Below are 18,062 nucleotides of genomic sequence, written 5' to 3' on the forward strand. Positions count from 1 at the left end.
GTTCTGTGAAATGAGCTCACAGAGTTACAGCTTTCCCCTCAAGAAGCCTTTCGCTAGACAGTTCTTGTGGAATTGGCAAAGTGATATTTGGAAGCCCATAGAGGGCTATGGTGAAAAAGGAAATATCCTCCGATGAAATCTGGAAAGAAGCTTTCTGAGAAACTGCTTAGTGTTCTGTTAATTCATCTCACAGAGTTACATCTATATTTCGTGGATCTCTTTGCTAGCCTTATTTCTGTGGAATCTGAGAACAGATATTTCCGATCCGTTTGAAGACTATAGGGCCAAGGGAAATATCCTCCGAAAACTAAGAGAAAGAAGCTTTCTGAGAAACTTCTTTGTGTTCTGTGAAATCATCTCACAGAGTTACAGCTTTCCCCTCAAGAAGCCTTTCGCGAAGACAGTTCTTGTGGAATTGGCAAAGTGATATTTGGAAGCCCATAGAGGGCTATGGTGAAAAAGGAAATATCCTCAGATGAAATCTGGAAAGAAGCTTTCTGAGAAACTGATGAGTGTTCTGTTAATTCATCTCACAGAGTTACATCTGTATTTCGTGGATCTCTTTGCTAGCCTTATTTCTGTGGAATCTGAGAACAGATATTTCGGATCCCTTTGAAGACTATAGGGCCAAAGGAAATATCCTCCGATAACTAAGAGAAAGAAGCTTTCTGAGAAACTTCTTTGTGTTCTGTGAAATCATCTCACAGAGTTACAGCTTTCCCCTCAAGAAGCCTTTCGCTAAGACAGTTCTTGTGGAATTGGCAAAGTGATATTTGGAAGCCCATAGAGGGCTATGGTTAAAAAGGAAATATCCTCCGATGAAATATGGAAAGAAGCTTTCTGAGAAACTGCTTAGTGTTCTGTTAATTCATCTCACAGAGTTACTTCTATATTTCGTGGATCTCTTTGCTAGCCTTATTTCTGTGGAATCTGAGAACAGATATTTCGGATCCGTTTGAAGACTATAGGGCCAAAGGAAATATCCTCCGAAAACTAAGAGAAAGAAGCTTTCTGAGAAACTTCTTTGTGTTCTGTGAAATCATCTCACAGAGTTACAGCTTTCCCCTCAAGAAGCCTTTCGCTAAGACAGTTCTTGTGGAATTGGCCAAGTGATATTTGGAAGCCCATAGAGGGCTATGGTGAAAAAGGAAATATCCTCAGACGAAATCTGGAAAGAAGCTTTCTGAGAAACTGCTTAGTGTTCTGTTAATTCATCTCACACAGTTACATCTGTATTTCGTGGATCTCTTTGCTAGCCTTATTTCTGTGGAATCTGAGAACAGATATTTCGGATCCCTTTGAAGACTATAGGGCCAAAGGAAATATACTCCGATAACAAAGAGAAAGAAGCTTTGTGAGAAAATTCTTTGTGTTCCATGTAATCATCTCACAGAGTTACAGCTTTCCCCTCAAGAAGCCTTTCGCTAAGACAGTTCTTGTGGAAATGGCAAAGTGATATTTGGAAGCCCATAGAGGGCTATGGTGAAAAAGGAAATATAATTAGATGAAATCTGGAAAGAAGCTTTCTGAGAAACTGCTTAGTGTTTTCTTAATTCATCTCACAGAGTTATATCTGTATTTCGTGGATCACTTGGCTAGCCTTATTTCTGTGGAATCTGAGAACAGATATTTCGGATCCCTTTGTAGACTATAGGGCCAAAGGAAATATCCTCCGATAACTAAGAGAAAGAAGCTTTCTGAGAAACTTCTTTGTGTTCTGTGAAATCATCTCACAGAGTTACAGCTTTCCCCTCAAGAAGCCTTTCGCTAAGACAGTTCTTGTGGAATTGGGAAATTGATATTTGGAAGCCCATAGAGGGCTACGGTGAAAAAGGAAATATCCTCAGATGAAATCTGGAAAGAAGCTTTCTGAGAAACTGCTCAGTGTTCTGTTAATTCATCTCACAGAGTTACATCTGTATTTCGTGGATCTCTTTGCTAGCCTTATTTCTGTGGAATCTGAGAACAGATATTTCGGATCCCTTTGAAGACTATAGGGCAAAAGGAAATATCCTCCGATAACAAAGAGAAAGAAGCTTTCTGAGAAACTTCTTTGTGTTCTGTGAAATCATCTCACAGAGTTACAGCTTTCCCCTCAAGAAGCCTTTCGCTAAGACAGTTCTTGTGGAATTGGCAAAGAGATATTTGGAAGCCCATAGAGGGCTATGGTGAAAAAGGAAATATCCTCAGATGAAATCTGGAAAGAAGCTTTCTGAGAAACTGCTTAGTGTTCTGTTAATTCATCTCACAGAGTTACATCTATATTTCGTGCATCTCTTTGCTAGCCTTATTTCTGTGGAATCTGAGAACAGATATTTCGGATCCCTTTGAAGACTATAGGGCCAAAGGAAATATCCTCCGAAAACTAAGAGAAAGAAGCTTTCTGAGAAACTTATTTGAGTTCTGTGAAATGAGCTCACAGAGTTACAGCTTTCCCCTCAAGAAGCCTTTCGCTAGACAGTTCTTGTGGAATTGGCAAAGTGATATTTGGAAGCCCATAGAGGGCTATGGTGAAAAAGGAAATATCCTCCGATGAAATCTGGAAAGAAGCTTTCTGAGAAACTGCTTAGTGTTCTGTTAATTCATCTCACAGAGTTACATCTATATTTCGTGGATCTCTTTGCTAGCCTTATTTCTGTGGAATCTGAGAACAGATATTTCCGATCCGTTTGAAGACTATAGGGCCAAAGGAAATATCCTCCGATAACTAAGAGAAAGAAGCTTTCTCAGAAACTTCTTTGTGTTCTGTGAAATCATCTCACAGAGTTACAGCTTTCCCCTCAAGAAGCCTTTCGCTAAGACAGTTCTTGTGGAATTGGCAAAGTGATATTTGGAAGCCCATAGAGGGCTATGGTGAAAAAGGAAATATCCTCAGATGAAATCTGGAAAAAAGCTTTCTGAGAAACTGATTAGTGTTCTGTTAATTCATCTCACAGAGTTACATCTGTATTTCGTGGATCTCTTTGCTAGCCTTATTTCTGTGGAATCTGAGAAGAGATATTTCGGATCCCTTTGAAGACTATAGGGCCAAAGGAAATATCCTCCGATAACTAAGAGAAAGAAGCTTTCTGAGAAACTTCTTTGTGTTCTGTGAAATCATCTCACAGAGTTACAGCTTTCCCCTCAAGAAGCCTTTCGCTAAGACAGTTCTTGTGGAATTGGCAAAGTGATATTTGGAAGCCCATAGAGGGCTATGGTGAAAAAGGAAATATCCTCCGATGAAATATGGAAAGAAGCTTTCTGAGAAACTACTTAGTGTTCTGTTAATTCATCTCACAGAGTTACTTCTATATTTCGTGGATCTCTTTGCTAGCCTTATTTCTGTGGAATCTGAGAACAGATATTTCGGATCCGTTTGAAGACTATAGTTCCAAAGGAAATATCCTCCGAAAACTAAGAGAAAGAAGCTTTCTGAGAAACTTCTTTGTGTTCTGTGACATCATCTCACAGAGTTACAGCTTTCCCCTCAAGAATCCTTTCGCTAAGACAGTTCTTGTGGAATTGGCAAAGCGATATTTGGAAGCCCATAGAGGGCTATGGTGAAAAAGGAAATATCCTCAGATGAAATCTGGAAAGAAGCCTTCTGAGAAACTGCTTAGTGTTCTGTTAATTCATCTCACAGAGTTACATCTGTATTTCATGGATCTCTTTGCTAGGCTTATTTCTGTGGAATCTGAGAACAGATATTTCGGATCCCTTTGAAGACTATAGGGCCAAAGGAAATATCCTCCGATAACTAAGAGAAAGAAGCTTTCTGAGAAACTTCTTTGTGTTCTGTGAAATCATCTCACAGAGTTACAGCTTTCCCCTCAAGAAGCCTTTCGCTAAGACAGTTCTTGTGGAATTGGCAAAGTGATATTTGGAAGCCCATAGAGGGCTATGGTGAAAAAGGAAATATAATTAGATGAAATCTGGAAAGAAGCTTTCTGAGAAACTGCTTAGTGTTCTGTTAATTCATCTCACAGAGTTATATCTGTATTTCGTGGATCTCTTTGCTAGCCTTATTTCTGTGGAATCTGAGAACAGATATTCCGGATCCCTTTGAAGACTATAGGGCCAAAGGAAATATCCTCCGATAACTAAGAGAAAGAAGCTTTCTCAGAAACTTCTTTGTGTTCTGTCAAATCAGCTCACAGAGTTACAGCTTTCCTTTCAAGAAGCCTTTCGCTAAGACAGTTCTTGTGGAATTGGCAAAGTGATATTTGGAAGCCCATAGAGGGCTATGGTGAAAAAGGAAATATCCTCAGATGAAATCTGGAAAGAAGCTTTCTGAGAAACTGCTTAGTGTTCTGTTAATTCATCTCACAGAGTTACATCTATATTTCGTGCATCTCTTTGCTAGCCTTATTTCTGTGGAATCTGAGAACAGATATTTCGGATCCCTTTGAAGACTATAGGGGCAAAGGAAATATCCTCCGAAAACTAAGAGAAAGAAGCTTTCTGAGAAAGTTCTTTGTGTTCTGTGAAATGAGCTCACAGAGTTACAGCTTTCCCCTCAAGAAGCCTTTCGATAAGACAGTTCTTGTGGAATTGGCAAAGTGATATTTGGAAGCCCATAGAGGGCTATGGTGAAAAAGGAAATATCCTCCGATGAAATCTGGAAAGAAGCTTTCTGAGAAACTGCTTAGTGTTCTGTTAATTCATCTCACAGAGTTACATCTATATTTCGTGGATCTCTTTGCTAGCCTTATTTCTGTGGAATCTGAGAACAGATATTTCGGATCCGTTTGAAGACTATAGGGCCAAAGGAAATATCCTCCGATAACTAAGAGAAAGAAGCATTCTGAGAAACTTCTTTGTGTTCTGTGAAATGAGCTCACAGAGTTACAGCTTTCCCCTCAAGAAGCCTTTCGCTAAGACAGTTCTTGTGGAATTGGCAAAGTGATATTTGGAAGCCCGTAGAGGGCTATGGTGAAAAAGGAAATATCCTCCGATGAAATCTGGAAAGAAGCTTTCTGAGAAACTGTTTAGTGTTCTGTTAATTCATCTCACAGAGTTACATCTGTATTTCGTGGATCTCTTTGCTTGGCTTATTTCTGTGGAATCTGAGAACAGATATTTCGGATCCCTTTGAAGACTATAGGGCCAAAGGAAATATCCTCCGAAAACTAAGAGAAAGAAGCTTTCTGAGAAACTTCTTTGTGTTCTGTGAAATGAGCTCACAGAGTTACAGCTTTCCCCTCAAGAAGCCTTTCGATAAGACAGTTCTTGTGGAATTGGCAAAGTGATATTTGGAAGCCCATAGAGGGCTATGGTGAAAAAGGAAATATCCGCCGATGAAATCTGGAAAGAAGCTTTCTGAGAAACTGCTTAGTGTTCTGTTAATTCATCTCACAGAGTTACATCTATATTTCGTGGATCTCTTTGCTAGCCTTATTTCTGTGGAATCTGAGAACAGATATTTCGGATCCGTTTGAAGACTATAGGGCCAAAGGAAATATCCTCCGAAAACTAAGAGAAAGAAGCTTTCTGAGAATCTTCTTTGTGTTCTGTGAAATCATCTCACAGAGTTACAGCTTTCCCCTCAAGAATCCTTTCGCTAAGACAGTTCTTGTGGAATTGGCAAAGTGATATTTGGAAGCCCATAGAGGGCTATGGTGAAAAAGGAAATATCCTCAGATGAAATCTGGAAAGAAGCTTTCTGAGAAACTGCTTAGTGTTCTGTTAATTCATCTCACAGAGTTACATCTGTATTTCGTGGATCTCTTTGCTAGCCTTATTTCTGTGGAATCTGAGAACAGATAATTCGGATCCCTTTGAAGACTATAGGGCCAAAGGAAATATCCTCCGATAACTAAGAGAAAGAAGCTTTCTGAGAAACTTCTTTGTGTTCTGTGAAATTATCTCACAGAGTTACAACTTTCCCCTCAAGAAGCCTTTCGCTAAGACAGTTCTTGTGGAATTGGCAAAGGGATATTTGGAAGCCCATAGAGGGCTATGGTGAAAAAGGAAATATCCTCCGATGAAATCTGGAAAGAAGCTTTCTGAGAAACTGTTTAGTGTTCTGTTAATTCATCTCACAGAGTTACATCTATATTTCGTGGATCTCTTTGCTAGCCTTATTTCTGTGGAATCTGAGAACAGATATTTCGGATCCGTTTGAAGACTATAGGGCCAAAGGAAATATCCTCCGAAAACTAAGAGAAAGAAGCTTTCTGAGAAACTTCTTTGTGTTCTGTGAAATCATCTCACAGAGTTACAGCTTTCCCCTCAAGAATCCTTTCGCTAAGACAGTTCTTGTGGAATTGGCAAAGTGATATTTGGAAGCCCATAGAGGGCTATGGTGAAAAAGGAAATATCCTCAGATGAAATCTGGAAAGAAGCTTTCTGAGAAACTGCTTAGTGTTCTGTTAATTCATCTCACAGAGTTACATCTGTATTTCGTGGATCTCTTTGCTAGCCTTATTTCTGTGGAATCTGAGAACAGATATTTCGGATCCCTTTGAAGACTATAGGGCCAAAGGAAATATCCTCCGAAAACTAAGAGAAAGAAGCTTTCTGAGAAACTTCTTTGTGTTCTGTCAAATCAGCTCACAGAGTTACAGCTTTCCCCTCAAGAAGCCTTTCGCTAAGACAGTTCTTGTGGAATTGGCAAAGTGATATTTGGAAGCCCATAGAGGGCTATGGTGAAAAAGGAAATATCCTCAGATGAAATCTGGAAAGAAGCTTTCTCAGAAACTGCTTAGTGTTCTGTTAATTCATCTCACAGAGTTACATCTATATTTCGTGGATCTCTTTGCTAGCCTTATTTCTGTGGAATCTGAGAACAGATATTTCGGATTCGTTTGAAGACTATAGGGCCAAAGGAAATATCCTCCGAAAACTAAGAGAAAGAAGCTTTCTGAGAAACTTCTTTGTGTTCTGTGAAATGAGCTCACAGAGTTACAGCTTTCCCCTCAAGAAGCCTTTCGCTAAGACAGTTCTTGTGGAATTGGCAAAGTGATATTTGGAAGCCCATAGAGGGCTATGGTGAAAAAGGAAATATCCTCCGATGAAATCTGGAAAGAAGCTTTCTGAGAAACTGCTTAGTGTTCTGTTAATTCATCTCAGAGTTACATCTGTATTTCGTGGATCTCTTTGCTAGCCTTATTTCTGTGGAATCTGAGAACAGATATTTCAGATCCCTTTGAAGACTATAGGGCCAAAGGAAATATCCTCCGATAACAAAGAGAAAGAAGCTTTGTGAGAAATTTCTTTGTGTTCTATGTAATCATCTCACAGAGTTACAGCTTTCCCCTAAAGAAGCCTTTCGCTAAGACAGTTCTTGTGGAATTGGCAAAGTGATATTTGGAAGCCCATAGAGGGCTATGGTGAAAAAGGAAATATCCTCCGATGAAATATGGAAAGAAGCTTTCTGAGAAACTGCTTAGTGTTCTGTTAATTCATCTCACAGAGTTACATCTGTATTTCGTGGATCTCTTTGCTAGGCTTATTTCTGTGGAATCTGAAAACAGATATTTCAGATCCCTTTGAAGACTATAGGGCCAAAGGAAATATCCTCCGAAAACTAAGAGAAAGAAGCTTTCTGAGAAACTTCTTTGTGTTCTGTGAAATGAGCTCAGAGAGTTACAGCTTTCCTCTCAAGAAGCCTTTCGCTAAGACAGTTCTTGTGGAATTGGCAAAGTGATATTTGGAAGCCCATAGAGGGCTATGGTGAAAAAGGAAATATCCTCCGATGAAATCTGGAAAGAAGCTTTCTGAGAAACTGCTTAGTGTTCTGTTAATTCATCTCACAGAGTTACATCTATATTTCGTGGATCTCTATGCTAGCCTTATTTCTGTGGAACCTGAGAACAGATATTTCGGATCCGTTTGAAGACTATAGGGCCAAAGGAAATATCCTCCGAAAACTAAGAGAAAGATGCTTTCTGAGAAACTTCTTTGTGTTCTGTGAAATCATCTCACAGAGTTACAGCTTTACCCTCAAGAATCCTTTCGCTAAGACAGTTCTTGTGGAATTGGCAAAGTGATATTTGGAAGCCCATAGTGGGCTATGGTGAAAAAGGAAATATCCTCAGATGAAATCTGGAAAGAAGCTTTCTGAGAAACTGCTTAGTGTTCTGTTAATTCATCTCACAGAGTTACATCTGTATTTCGTGGATCTCTTTGCTTGCCTTATTTCTGTGGAATCTGAGAACAGATTTTTCGGATCCCTTTGAAGACTATAGGGCCAAAGGAAATATCCTCCGATAACTAAGAGAAAGAAGCTTTCTGAGAAACTTCTTTGTGTTCTGTGAAATTATCTCACAGAGTTACAGCTTTCCCCTCAAGAAGCCTTTCGCTAAGACAGTTCTTGTGGAATTGGCAAAGGGATATTTGGAAGCCCATAGAGGGCTATGGTGAAAAAGGAAATATCCTCCGATGAAATCTGGAAAGAAGCTTTCTGAGAAACTGTTTAGTGTTCTGTTAATTCATCTCACAGAGTTACATCTATATTTCGTGGATCTCTTTGCTAGCCTTATTTCTGTGGAATCTGAGAACAGATATTTCTGATCCGTTTGAAGACTATAGGGCCAAAGGAAATATCCTCCGAAAACTAAGAGAAAGAAGCTTTCTGAGAAACTTCTTTGTGTTCTGTGAAATCATCTCACAGAGTTACAGCTTTCCCCTCAAGAATCCTTTCGCTAAGACAGTTCTTGTGGAATTGGCAAAGTGATATTGGGAAGCCCATAGAGGGCTATGGTGAAAAAGGAAATATCCTCAGATGAAATCTGGAAAGAAGCTTTCTGAGAAACTGCTTAGTGTTCTGTTAATTCATCTCACAGAGTTACATCTGTATTTCGTGGATCTCTTTGCTAGCCTTATTTCTGTGGAATCTGAGAACAGATATTTCGGATCCCTTTGAAGACTATAGGGCCAAAGGAAATATCCTCCGATAACTAAGAGAAAGAAGCTTTCTGAGAAACTTCTTTGTGTTCTGTCAAATCAGCTCACAGAGTTACAGCTTTCCTCTCAAGAAGCCTTTCGCTAAGACAGTTCTTGTGGAATTGGCAAAGTGATATTTGGAAGCCCATAGAGGGCTATGGTGAAAAAGGAAATATCCTCAGATGAAATCTGGAAAGAAGCTTTCTCAGAAACTGCTTAGTGTTCTGTTAATTCATCTCACAGAGTTACATCTATATTTCGTGGATCTCTTTACTAGCCTTATTTCTGTGGAATCTGAGAACAGATATTTCGGATCCCTTTGAAGACTATAGGGCCAAAGGAAATATCCTCCGATAACTAAGAGAAAGAAGCTTTCTGAGAAACTTCTTTGTGTTCTGTGAAATGAGCTCACAGAGTTACAGCTTTCCCCTCAAGAAGCCTTTCGCTAAGACAGTTCTTGTGGAATTGGCAAAGTGATATTTGGAAGCCCATAGAGGGCTATGGTGAAAAAGGAAATATCCTCCGATGAAATCTGGAAAGAAGCTTTCTGAGAAACTGCTTAGTGTTCTGTTAATTCATCTCAGAGTTACATCTGTATTTCGTGGATCTCTTTGCTAGCCTTATTTCTGTGGAATCTGAGAACAGATATTTCAGATCCCTTTGAAGACTATAGGGCCAAAGGAAATATCCTCCGATAAGAAAGAGAAAGAAGCTTTGTGAGAAATTTCTTTGTGTTCTATGTAATCATCTCACAGAGTTACAGCTTTCCCCTCAAGAAGCCTTTCGCTAAGACAGTTCTTGTGGAATTGGCAAAGTGATATTTGGAAGCCCATAGAGGGCTATGGTGAAAAAGGAAATATCCTCCGATGAAATATGGAAAGAAGCTTTATGAGAAACTGCTTAGTGTTCTGTTAATTCATCTCACAGAGTTACATCTGTATTTCGTGGATCTCTTTGCTAGGCTTATTTCTGTGGAATCTGAAAACAGATATTTCAGATCCCTTTGAAGACTATAGGGCCAAAGGAAATATCCTCCGAAAACTAAGAGAAAGAAGCTTTCTGAGAAACTTCTTTGTGTTCTGTGAAATGAGCTCACAGAGTTACAGCTTTCCCCTCAAGAAGCCTTTCGCTAAGACAGTTCTTGTGGAATTGGCAAAGTGATATTTGGAAGCCCATAGAGGGCTATGGTGAAAAAGGAAATATCCTCCGATGAAATCTGGAAAGAAGCTTTCTGAGAAACTGCTTAGTGTTCTGTTAATTCATCTCACAGAGTTACATCTGTATTTCGTGGATCTCTTTACTAGCCTTATTTCTGTGGAATCTGAGAACAGATTTTTCTGATCCCTTTTAAGACTATAGGGCCAAAGGAAATATCCTCCGATAACTAAGAGAAAGAAGCTTTCTGAGAAACTTCTTTGTGTTCTGTGAAATTATCTCACAGAGTTACAACTTTCCCCTCAAGAAGCCTTTCGCTAAGACAGTTCTTGTGGAATTGGCAAAGGGATATTTGGAAGCCCATAGAGGGCTATGGTGAAAAAGGAAATATCCTCCGATGAAATCTGGAAAGAAGCTTTCTGAGAAACTGTTTAGTGTTCTGTTAATTCATCTCACAGAGTTATATCTATATTTCGTGGATCTCTTTGCTAGCCTTATTTCTGTGGAATCTGAGAACAGATATTTCTGATCCGTTTGAAGACTATAGGGCCAAAGGAAATATCCTCCGAAAACTAAGAGGAAGAAGCTTTCTGAGAAACTTCTTTGTGTTCTGTGAAATCATCTCACAGAGTTACAGCTTTCCCCTCAAGAATCCTTTCGCTAAGACAGTTCTTGTGGAATTGGCAAAGTGATATTGGGAAGCCCATAGAGGGCTATGGTGAAAAAGGAAATATCCTCAGATGAAATCTGGAAAGAAGCTTTCTGAGAAACTGCTTAGTGTTCTGTTAATTCATCTCACAGAGTTACATCTGTATTTCGTGGATCTCTTTGCTGGCCTTATTTCTGTGGAATCTGAGAACAGATATTTCGGATCCCTTTGAAGACTATAGGGCCAAAGGAAATATCCTCCGATAACTAAGAGAAAGAAGCTTTCTGAGAAACTTCTTTGTGTTCTGTCAAATCAGCTCACAGAGTTACAGCTTTCCTCTCAAGAAGCCTTTCGCTAAGACAGTTCTTGTGGAATTGGCAAAGTGATATTTGGAAGCCCATAGAGGGCTATGGTGAAAAAGGAAATATCCTCAGATGAAATCTGGAAAGAAGCTTTCTCAGAAACTGCTTAGTGTTCTGTTAATTCATCTCACAGAGTTACATCTATATTTCGTGGATCTCTTTACTAGCCTTATTTCTGTGGAATCTGAGAACAGATATTTCGGATCCCTTTGAAGACTATAGGGCCAAAGGAAATATCCTCCGATAACTAAGAGAAAGAAGCTTTCTGAGAAACTTCTTTGTGTTCTGTGAAATGAGCTCACAGAGTTACAGCTTTCCCCTCAAGAAGCCTTTCGCTAAGACAGTTCTTGTGGAATTAGCAAAGTGATATTTGGAAGCCCATAGAGGGCTATGGTGAAAAAGGAAATATCCTCCGATGAAATCTGGAAAGAAGCTTTCTGAGAAACTGCTTAGTGTTCTGTTAATTCATCTCAGAGTTACATCTGTATTTCGTGGATCTCTTTGCTAGCCTTATTTCTGTGGAATCTGAGAACAGATATTTCAGATCCCTTTGAAGACTATAGGGCCAAAGGAAATATCCTCCGATAAGAAAGAGATAGAAGCTTTGTGAGAAATTTCTTTGTGTTCTATGTAATCATCTCACAGAGTTACAGCTTTCCCCTCAAGAAGCCTTTCGCTAAGACAGTTCTTGTGGAATTGGCAAAGTGATATTTGGAAGCCCATAGAGGGCTATGGTGAAAAAGGAAATATCCTCCGATGAAATCTGGAAAGAAGCTTTCTGAGAAACTGCTTAGTGTTCTGTTAATTCATCTCACAGAGTTACATCTGTATTTCGTGGATCTCTTTGCTAGGCTTATTTCTGTGGAATCTGAAAACAGATATTTCAGATCCCTTTGAAGACTATAGGGCCAAAGGAAATATCCTCCGAAAACTAAGAGAAAGAAGCTTTCTGAGAAACTTCTTTGTGTTCTGTGAAATGAGCTCACAGAGTTACAGCTTTCCCCTCAAGAAGCCTTTCGCTAAGACAGTTCTTGTGGAATTGGCAAAGTGATATTTGGAAGCCCATAGAGGGCTATGGTGAAAAAGGAAATATCCTCCGATGAAATCTGGAAAGAAGCTTTCTGAGAAACTGCTTAGTGTTCTGTTAATTCATCTCACAGAGTTACATCTATATTTCGTGGATCTCTTTGCTAGCCTTATTTCTGTGGAATCTGAGAACAGATATTTCGGATCCGTTTGAAGACTATAGGGCCAAAGGAAATATCCTCCGAAAACTAAGAGAAAGAAGCTTTCTGAGAAACTTCTTTGTGTTCTGTGAAATCATCTCACAGAGTTACAGCTTTCCCCTCAAGAATCCTTTCGCTAAGACAGTTCTTGTGGAATTGGCAAAGTGATATTTGGAAGCCCATAGAGGGCTATGGTGAAAAAGGAAATATCCTCCGATGAAATCTGGAAAGAAGCTTTCTGAGAAACTGCTTAGTGTTCTGTTAATTCATCTCACAGAATTACATCTGTATTTCGTGGATCTCTTCGCTAACCTTATTTCTGTGGAATCTGAGAACAGATATTTCGGATCCCTTTGAAGACTATAGGGCCAAAGGAAATATCCTCCGATAACTAAGAGAAAGAAGCTTCCTGAGAAACTTCTTTGTGTTCTGTGAAATCATCTCACAGAGTTACAGCTTTCCCCTCAAGAAGCCTTTCGCTAAGACAGTTCTTGTGGAATTGGCAAAGTGATATTTGGAAGCCCATAGAGGGCTATGGTGAAAAAGGAAATATCCTCCGATGAAATCTGGAAAGAAGCTTTCTGAGAAACTGCTTAGTGTTCTGTTAATTCATCTCACAGAGTTACATCTATATTTCGTGGATCTCTATGCTAGCCTTATTTCTGTGGAACCTGAGAACAGATATTTCGGATCCGTTTGAAGACTATAGGGCCAAAGGAAATATCCTCCGAAAACTAAGAGAAAGATGCTTTCTGAGAAACTTCTTTGTGTTCTGTGAAATCATCTCACAGAGTTACAGCTTTCCCCTCAAGAATCCTTTCGCTAAGACAGTTCTTGTGGAATTGGCAAAGTGATATTTGGAAGCCCATAGTGGGCTATGGTGAAAAAGGAAATATCCTCAGATGAAATCTGGAAAGAAGCTTTCTGAGAAACTGCTTAGTGTTCTGTTAATTCATCTCACAGAGTTACATCTGTATTTCGTGGATCTCTTTGCTAGCCATATTTCTGTGGAATCTGAGAACAGATTTTTCGGATCCCTTTGAAGACTATAGGGCCAAAGGAAATATCCTCCGATAACTAAGAGAAAGAAGCTTTCTGAGAAACTTCTTTGTGTTCTGTGAAATCATCTCACAGAGTTACAGCTTTCCCCTCAAGAAGCCTTTCGCTAAGACAGTTCTTGTGGAATTGGCAAAGTGATATTTGGAAGCCCATAGAGGGCTATGGTGAAAAAGGAAATATCCTCCGATGAAATCTGGAAAGAAGCTTTCTGAGAAACTGCTTAGTGTTCTGTTAATTCATCTCACAGAGTTACATCTATATTTCGTGGATCTCTTTGCTAGCCTTATTTCTGTGGAATCTGAGAACAGATATTTCGGATCCCTTTGAAGACTATAGGGCCAAAGGAAATATCCTCCGAAAACTATGAGAAAGAAGCTTTCTGAGAAACTTCTTTGTGTTCTGTCAAATCAGCTCACAGAGTTACAGCTTTCCTCTCAAGAAGCCTTTCGCTAAGACACTTCTTGTGGAATTGGCAAAGTGATATTTGGAAGCCCATAGAGGGCTATGGTGAAAAAGGAAATATCCTCAGATGAAATCTGGAAAGAAGCTTTCTGAGAAACTGCTTAGTGTTCTGTTAATTCATCTCACAGAGTTACATCTATATTTCGTGGATCTCTTTGCTAACCTTATTTCTGTGAAATCTGAGAACAGATATTTCGGATCCCTTTGAAGACTATAGGGCCAAAGGAAATATCCTCCGAAAACTAAGAGAAAGAAGCTTTCTGAGAAACTTCTTTGTGTTCTGTGAAATGAGCTCACAGAGTTACAGCTTTCCCCTCAAGAAGCCTTTCACTAAGACAGTTCTTGTGGAATTGGCCAAGTGATATTTGGAAGCCCATAGAGGGCTATGGTGAAAAAGGAAATATCCTCCGATGAAATCTGGAAAGAAGCTTTCTGAGAAACTGCTTAGTGTTCTGTTAATTCATCTCACAGAGTTACATCTATATTTCGTGGATCTCTTTGCTAGCCTTATTTCTGTGGAATCTGAGAACAGATATTTCGGATCCGTTTGAAGACTACAGGGCCAAAGGAAATATCCTCCGAAAACTAAGAGAAAAAAGCTTTCTGAGAAACTTCTTTGTGTTATGTGAAATGAGCTCACAGAGTTACAGCTTTCCCCTCAAGAAGCCTTTCGCTAAGACAGTTCTTGTGGAATTGGCAAAGTGATATTTGGAAGCCCATAGAGGGCTATGGTGAAAAAGGAAATATCCTCCGATGAAATCTGGAAAGAAGCTCTCTGAGAAACTGCTTAGTGTTCTGTTAATTCATCTCACGGAGTTACATCTATATTTCGTGGATCTGTTTGCTAGCCTTATTTCTGTGGAATCTGAGAACAGATATTTCGGATCCGTTTGAAGACTACAGGGCCAAAGGAAATATCCTCCGAAAACAAAGAGAAAGAAGCTTTCTGAGAAACTTCTTTGTGTTCTGTGAAATGAGCTCACAGAGTTACAGCTTTCCCCTCAAGAAGCCTTTCGCTAAGACAGTTCTTGTGGAATTGGCAAAGTGATATTTGGAAGCCCATAGAGGGCTATGGTGAAAAAGGAAATATCCTCCGATGAAATCTGGAAAGAAGCTTTCTGAGAAACTGCTTAGTGTTCTGTTAATTCATCTCACAGAGTTACATCTGTATTTCGTGGATCTCTTTGCTAGGCTTATTTCTGTGGAATCTGAAAACAGATATTTCAGATCCCTTTGAAGACTATAGGGCCAAAGGAAATATCCTCCGAAAACTAAGAGAAAGAAGCTTTCTGAGAAACTTCTTTGTGTTCTGTGAAATGAGCTCACAGAGTTACAGCTTTCCCCTCAAGAAGCCTTTCGCTAAGACAGTTCTTGTGGAATTGGCAAAGTGATATTTGGAAGCCCATAGAGGGCTATGGTGAAAAAGGAAATATCCTCCGATGAAATCTGGAAAGAAGCTTTCTGAGAAACTGCTTAGTGTTCTGTTAATTCATCTCACAGTGTTACATCTATATTTCGTGGATCTCTTTGCTAGCCTTATTTCTGTGGAATCTGAGAACAGATATTTCGGATCCGTTTGAAGACTATAGGGCCAAAGGAAATATCCTCCGAAAACTAAGAGAAAGAAGCTTTCTGAGAAACTTCTTTGTGTTCTGTGAAATCATCTCACAGAGTTACAGCTTTCCCCTCAAGAATCCTTTCGCTAAGACAGTTCTTGTGGAATTGGCAAAGTGATATTTGGAAGCCCATAGAGGGCTATGGTGAAAAAGGAAATATCCTCCGATGAAATCTGGAAAGAAGCTTTCTGAGAAACTGCTTAGTGTTCTGTTAATTCATCTCACAGAGTTACATCTGTATTTCGTGGATCTCTTCGCTAGCCTTATTTCTGTGGAATCTGAGAACAGATATTTCGGATCCCTTTGAAGACTATAGGGCCAAAGGAAATATCCTCCGATAACTAAGAGAAAGAAGCTTTCTGAGAAACTTCTTTGTGTTCTGTGAAATCATCTCACAGAGTTACAGCTTTCCCCTCAAGAAGCCTTTCGCTAAGACAGTTCTTGTGGAATTGGCAAAGTGATATTTGGAAGCCCATAGAGGGCTATGGTGAAAAAGGAAATATCCTCCGATGAAATCTGGAAAGAAGCTTTCTGAGAAACTGCTTAGTGTTCTGTTAATTCATCTCACAGTGTTACATCTATATTTCGTGGATCTCTTTGCTAGCCTTATTTCTGTGGAATCTGAGAACAGATATTTCGGATCCCTTTGAAGACTATAGGGCCAAAGGAAATATCCTCCGAAAACTATGAGAAAGAAGGTTTCTGAGAAACTTCTTTGTGTTCTGTCAAATCAGCTCACAGAGTTACAGCTTTCCTCTCAAGAAGCCTTTCGCTAAGACAGTTCTTGTGGAATTGGCAAAGTGATATTTGGAAGCCCATAGAGGGCTATGGTGAAAAAGGAAATATCCTCCGATGAAATCTGGAAAGAAGCTTTCTGAGAAACTGCTTAGTGTTCTGTTAATTCATCTCAGAGTTACATCTGTATTTCGTGGATCTCTTTGCTAGCCTTATTTCTGTGGAATCTGAGAACAGATATTTCAGATCCCTTTGAAGACTATAGGGCCAAAGGAAATATCCTCCGATAAGAAAGAGAAAGAAGCTTTGTGAGAAATTTCTTTGTGTTCTATGTAATCATCTCACAGAGTTACAGCTTTCCCCTCAAGAAGCCTTTCGCTAAGACAGTTCTTGTGGAATTGGCAAAGTGATATTTGGAAGCCCATAGAGGGCTATGGTGAAAAAGGAAATATCCTCCGATGAAATATGGAAAGAAGCTTTCTGAGAAACTGCTTAGTGTTCTGTTAATTCATCTCACAGAGTTACATCTGTATTTCGTGGATCTCTTTGCTAGGCTTATTTCTGTGGAATCTGAAAACAGATATTTCAGATCCCTTTGAAGACTATAGGGCCAAAGGAAATATCCTCCGAAAACTAAGAGAAAGAAGCTTTCTGAGAAACTTCTTTGTGTTCTGTGAAATGAGCTCACAGAGTTACAGCTTTCCCCTCAAGAAGCCTTTCGCTAAGACAGTTCTTGTGGAATTGGCAAAGTGATATTTGGAAGCCCATAGAGGGCTATGGTGAAAAAGGAAATATCCTCCGATGAAATCTGGAAAGAAGCTTTCTGAGAAACTGCTTAGTGTTCTGTTAATTCATCTCACAGAGTTACATCTGTATTTCGTGGATCTCTTTGCTAGCCTTATTTCTGTGGAATCTGAGAACAGATTTTTCGGATCCCTTTTAAGACTATAGGGCCAAAGGAAATATCCTCCGATAACTAAGAGAAAGAAGCTTTCTGAGAAACTTCTTTGTGTTCTGTGAAATTATCTCACACAGTTACAGCTTTCCCCTCAAGAAGCCTTTCGCTAAGACAGTTCTTGTGGAATTGGCAAAGGGATATTTGGAAGCCCATAGAGGGCTATGGTGAAAAAGGAAATATCCTCCGATGAAATCTGGAAAGAAGCTTTCTGAGAAACTGTTTAGTGTTCTGTTAATTCATCTCACAGAGTTATATCTATATTTCGTGGATCTCTTTGCTAGCCTTATTTCTGTGGAATCTGAGAACAGATATTTCTGATCCGTTTGAAGACTATAGGGCCAAAGGAAATATCCTCCGAAAACTAAGAGAAAGAAGCTTTCTGAGAAACTTCTTTGTGTTCTGTGAAATCATCTCACAGAGTTACAGCTTTCCCCTCAAGAATCCTTTCGCTAAGACAGTTCTTGTGGAATTGGCAAAGTGATATTGGGAAGCCCATAGAGGGCTATGGTGAAAAAGGAAATATCCTCAGATGAAATCTGGAAAGAAGCTTTCTGAGAAACTGCTTAGTGTTCTGTTAATTCATCTCACAGAGTTACATCTGTATTTCGTGGATCTCTTTGCTAGCCTTATTTCTGTGGAATCTGAGAACAGATATTTCGGATCCCTTTGAAGACTATAGGGCCAAAGGAAATATCCTCCGATAACTAAGAGAAAGAAGCTTTCTGAGAAACTTCTTTGTGTTCTGTCAAATCAGCTCACAGAGTTACAGCTTTCCTCTCAAGAAGCCTTTCGCTAAGACAGTTCTTGTGGAATTGGCAAAGTGATATTTGGAAGCCCATAGAGGGCTATGGTGAAAAAGGAAATATCCTCAGATGAAATCTGGAAAGAAGCTTTCTCAGAAACTGCTTAGTGTTCTGTTAATTCATCTCACAGAGTTACATCTATATTTCGTGGATCTCTTTACTAGCCTTATTT

The sequence above is a fragment of the Macaca mulatta genome, chromosome 6, assembly GCF_049350105.2.
Source record: "Macaca mulatta isolate MMU2019108-1 chromosome 6, T2T-MMU8v2.0, whole genome shotgun sequence".
In the NCBI taxonomy this organism is placed as follows: domain Eukaryota; kingdom Metazoa; phylum Chordata; class Mammalia; order Primates; family Cercopithecidae; genus Macaca; species Macaca mulatta.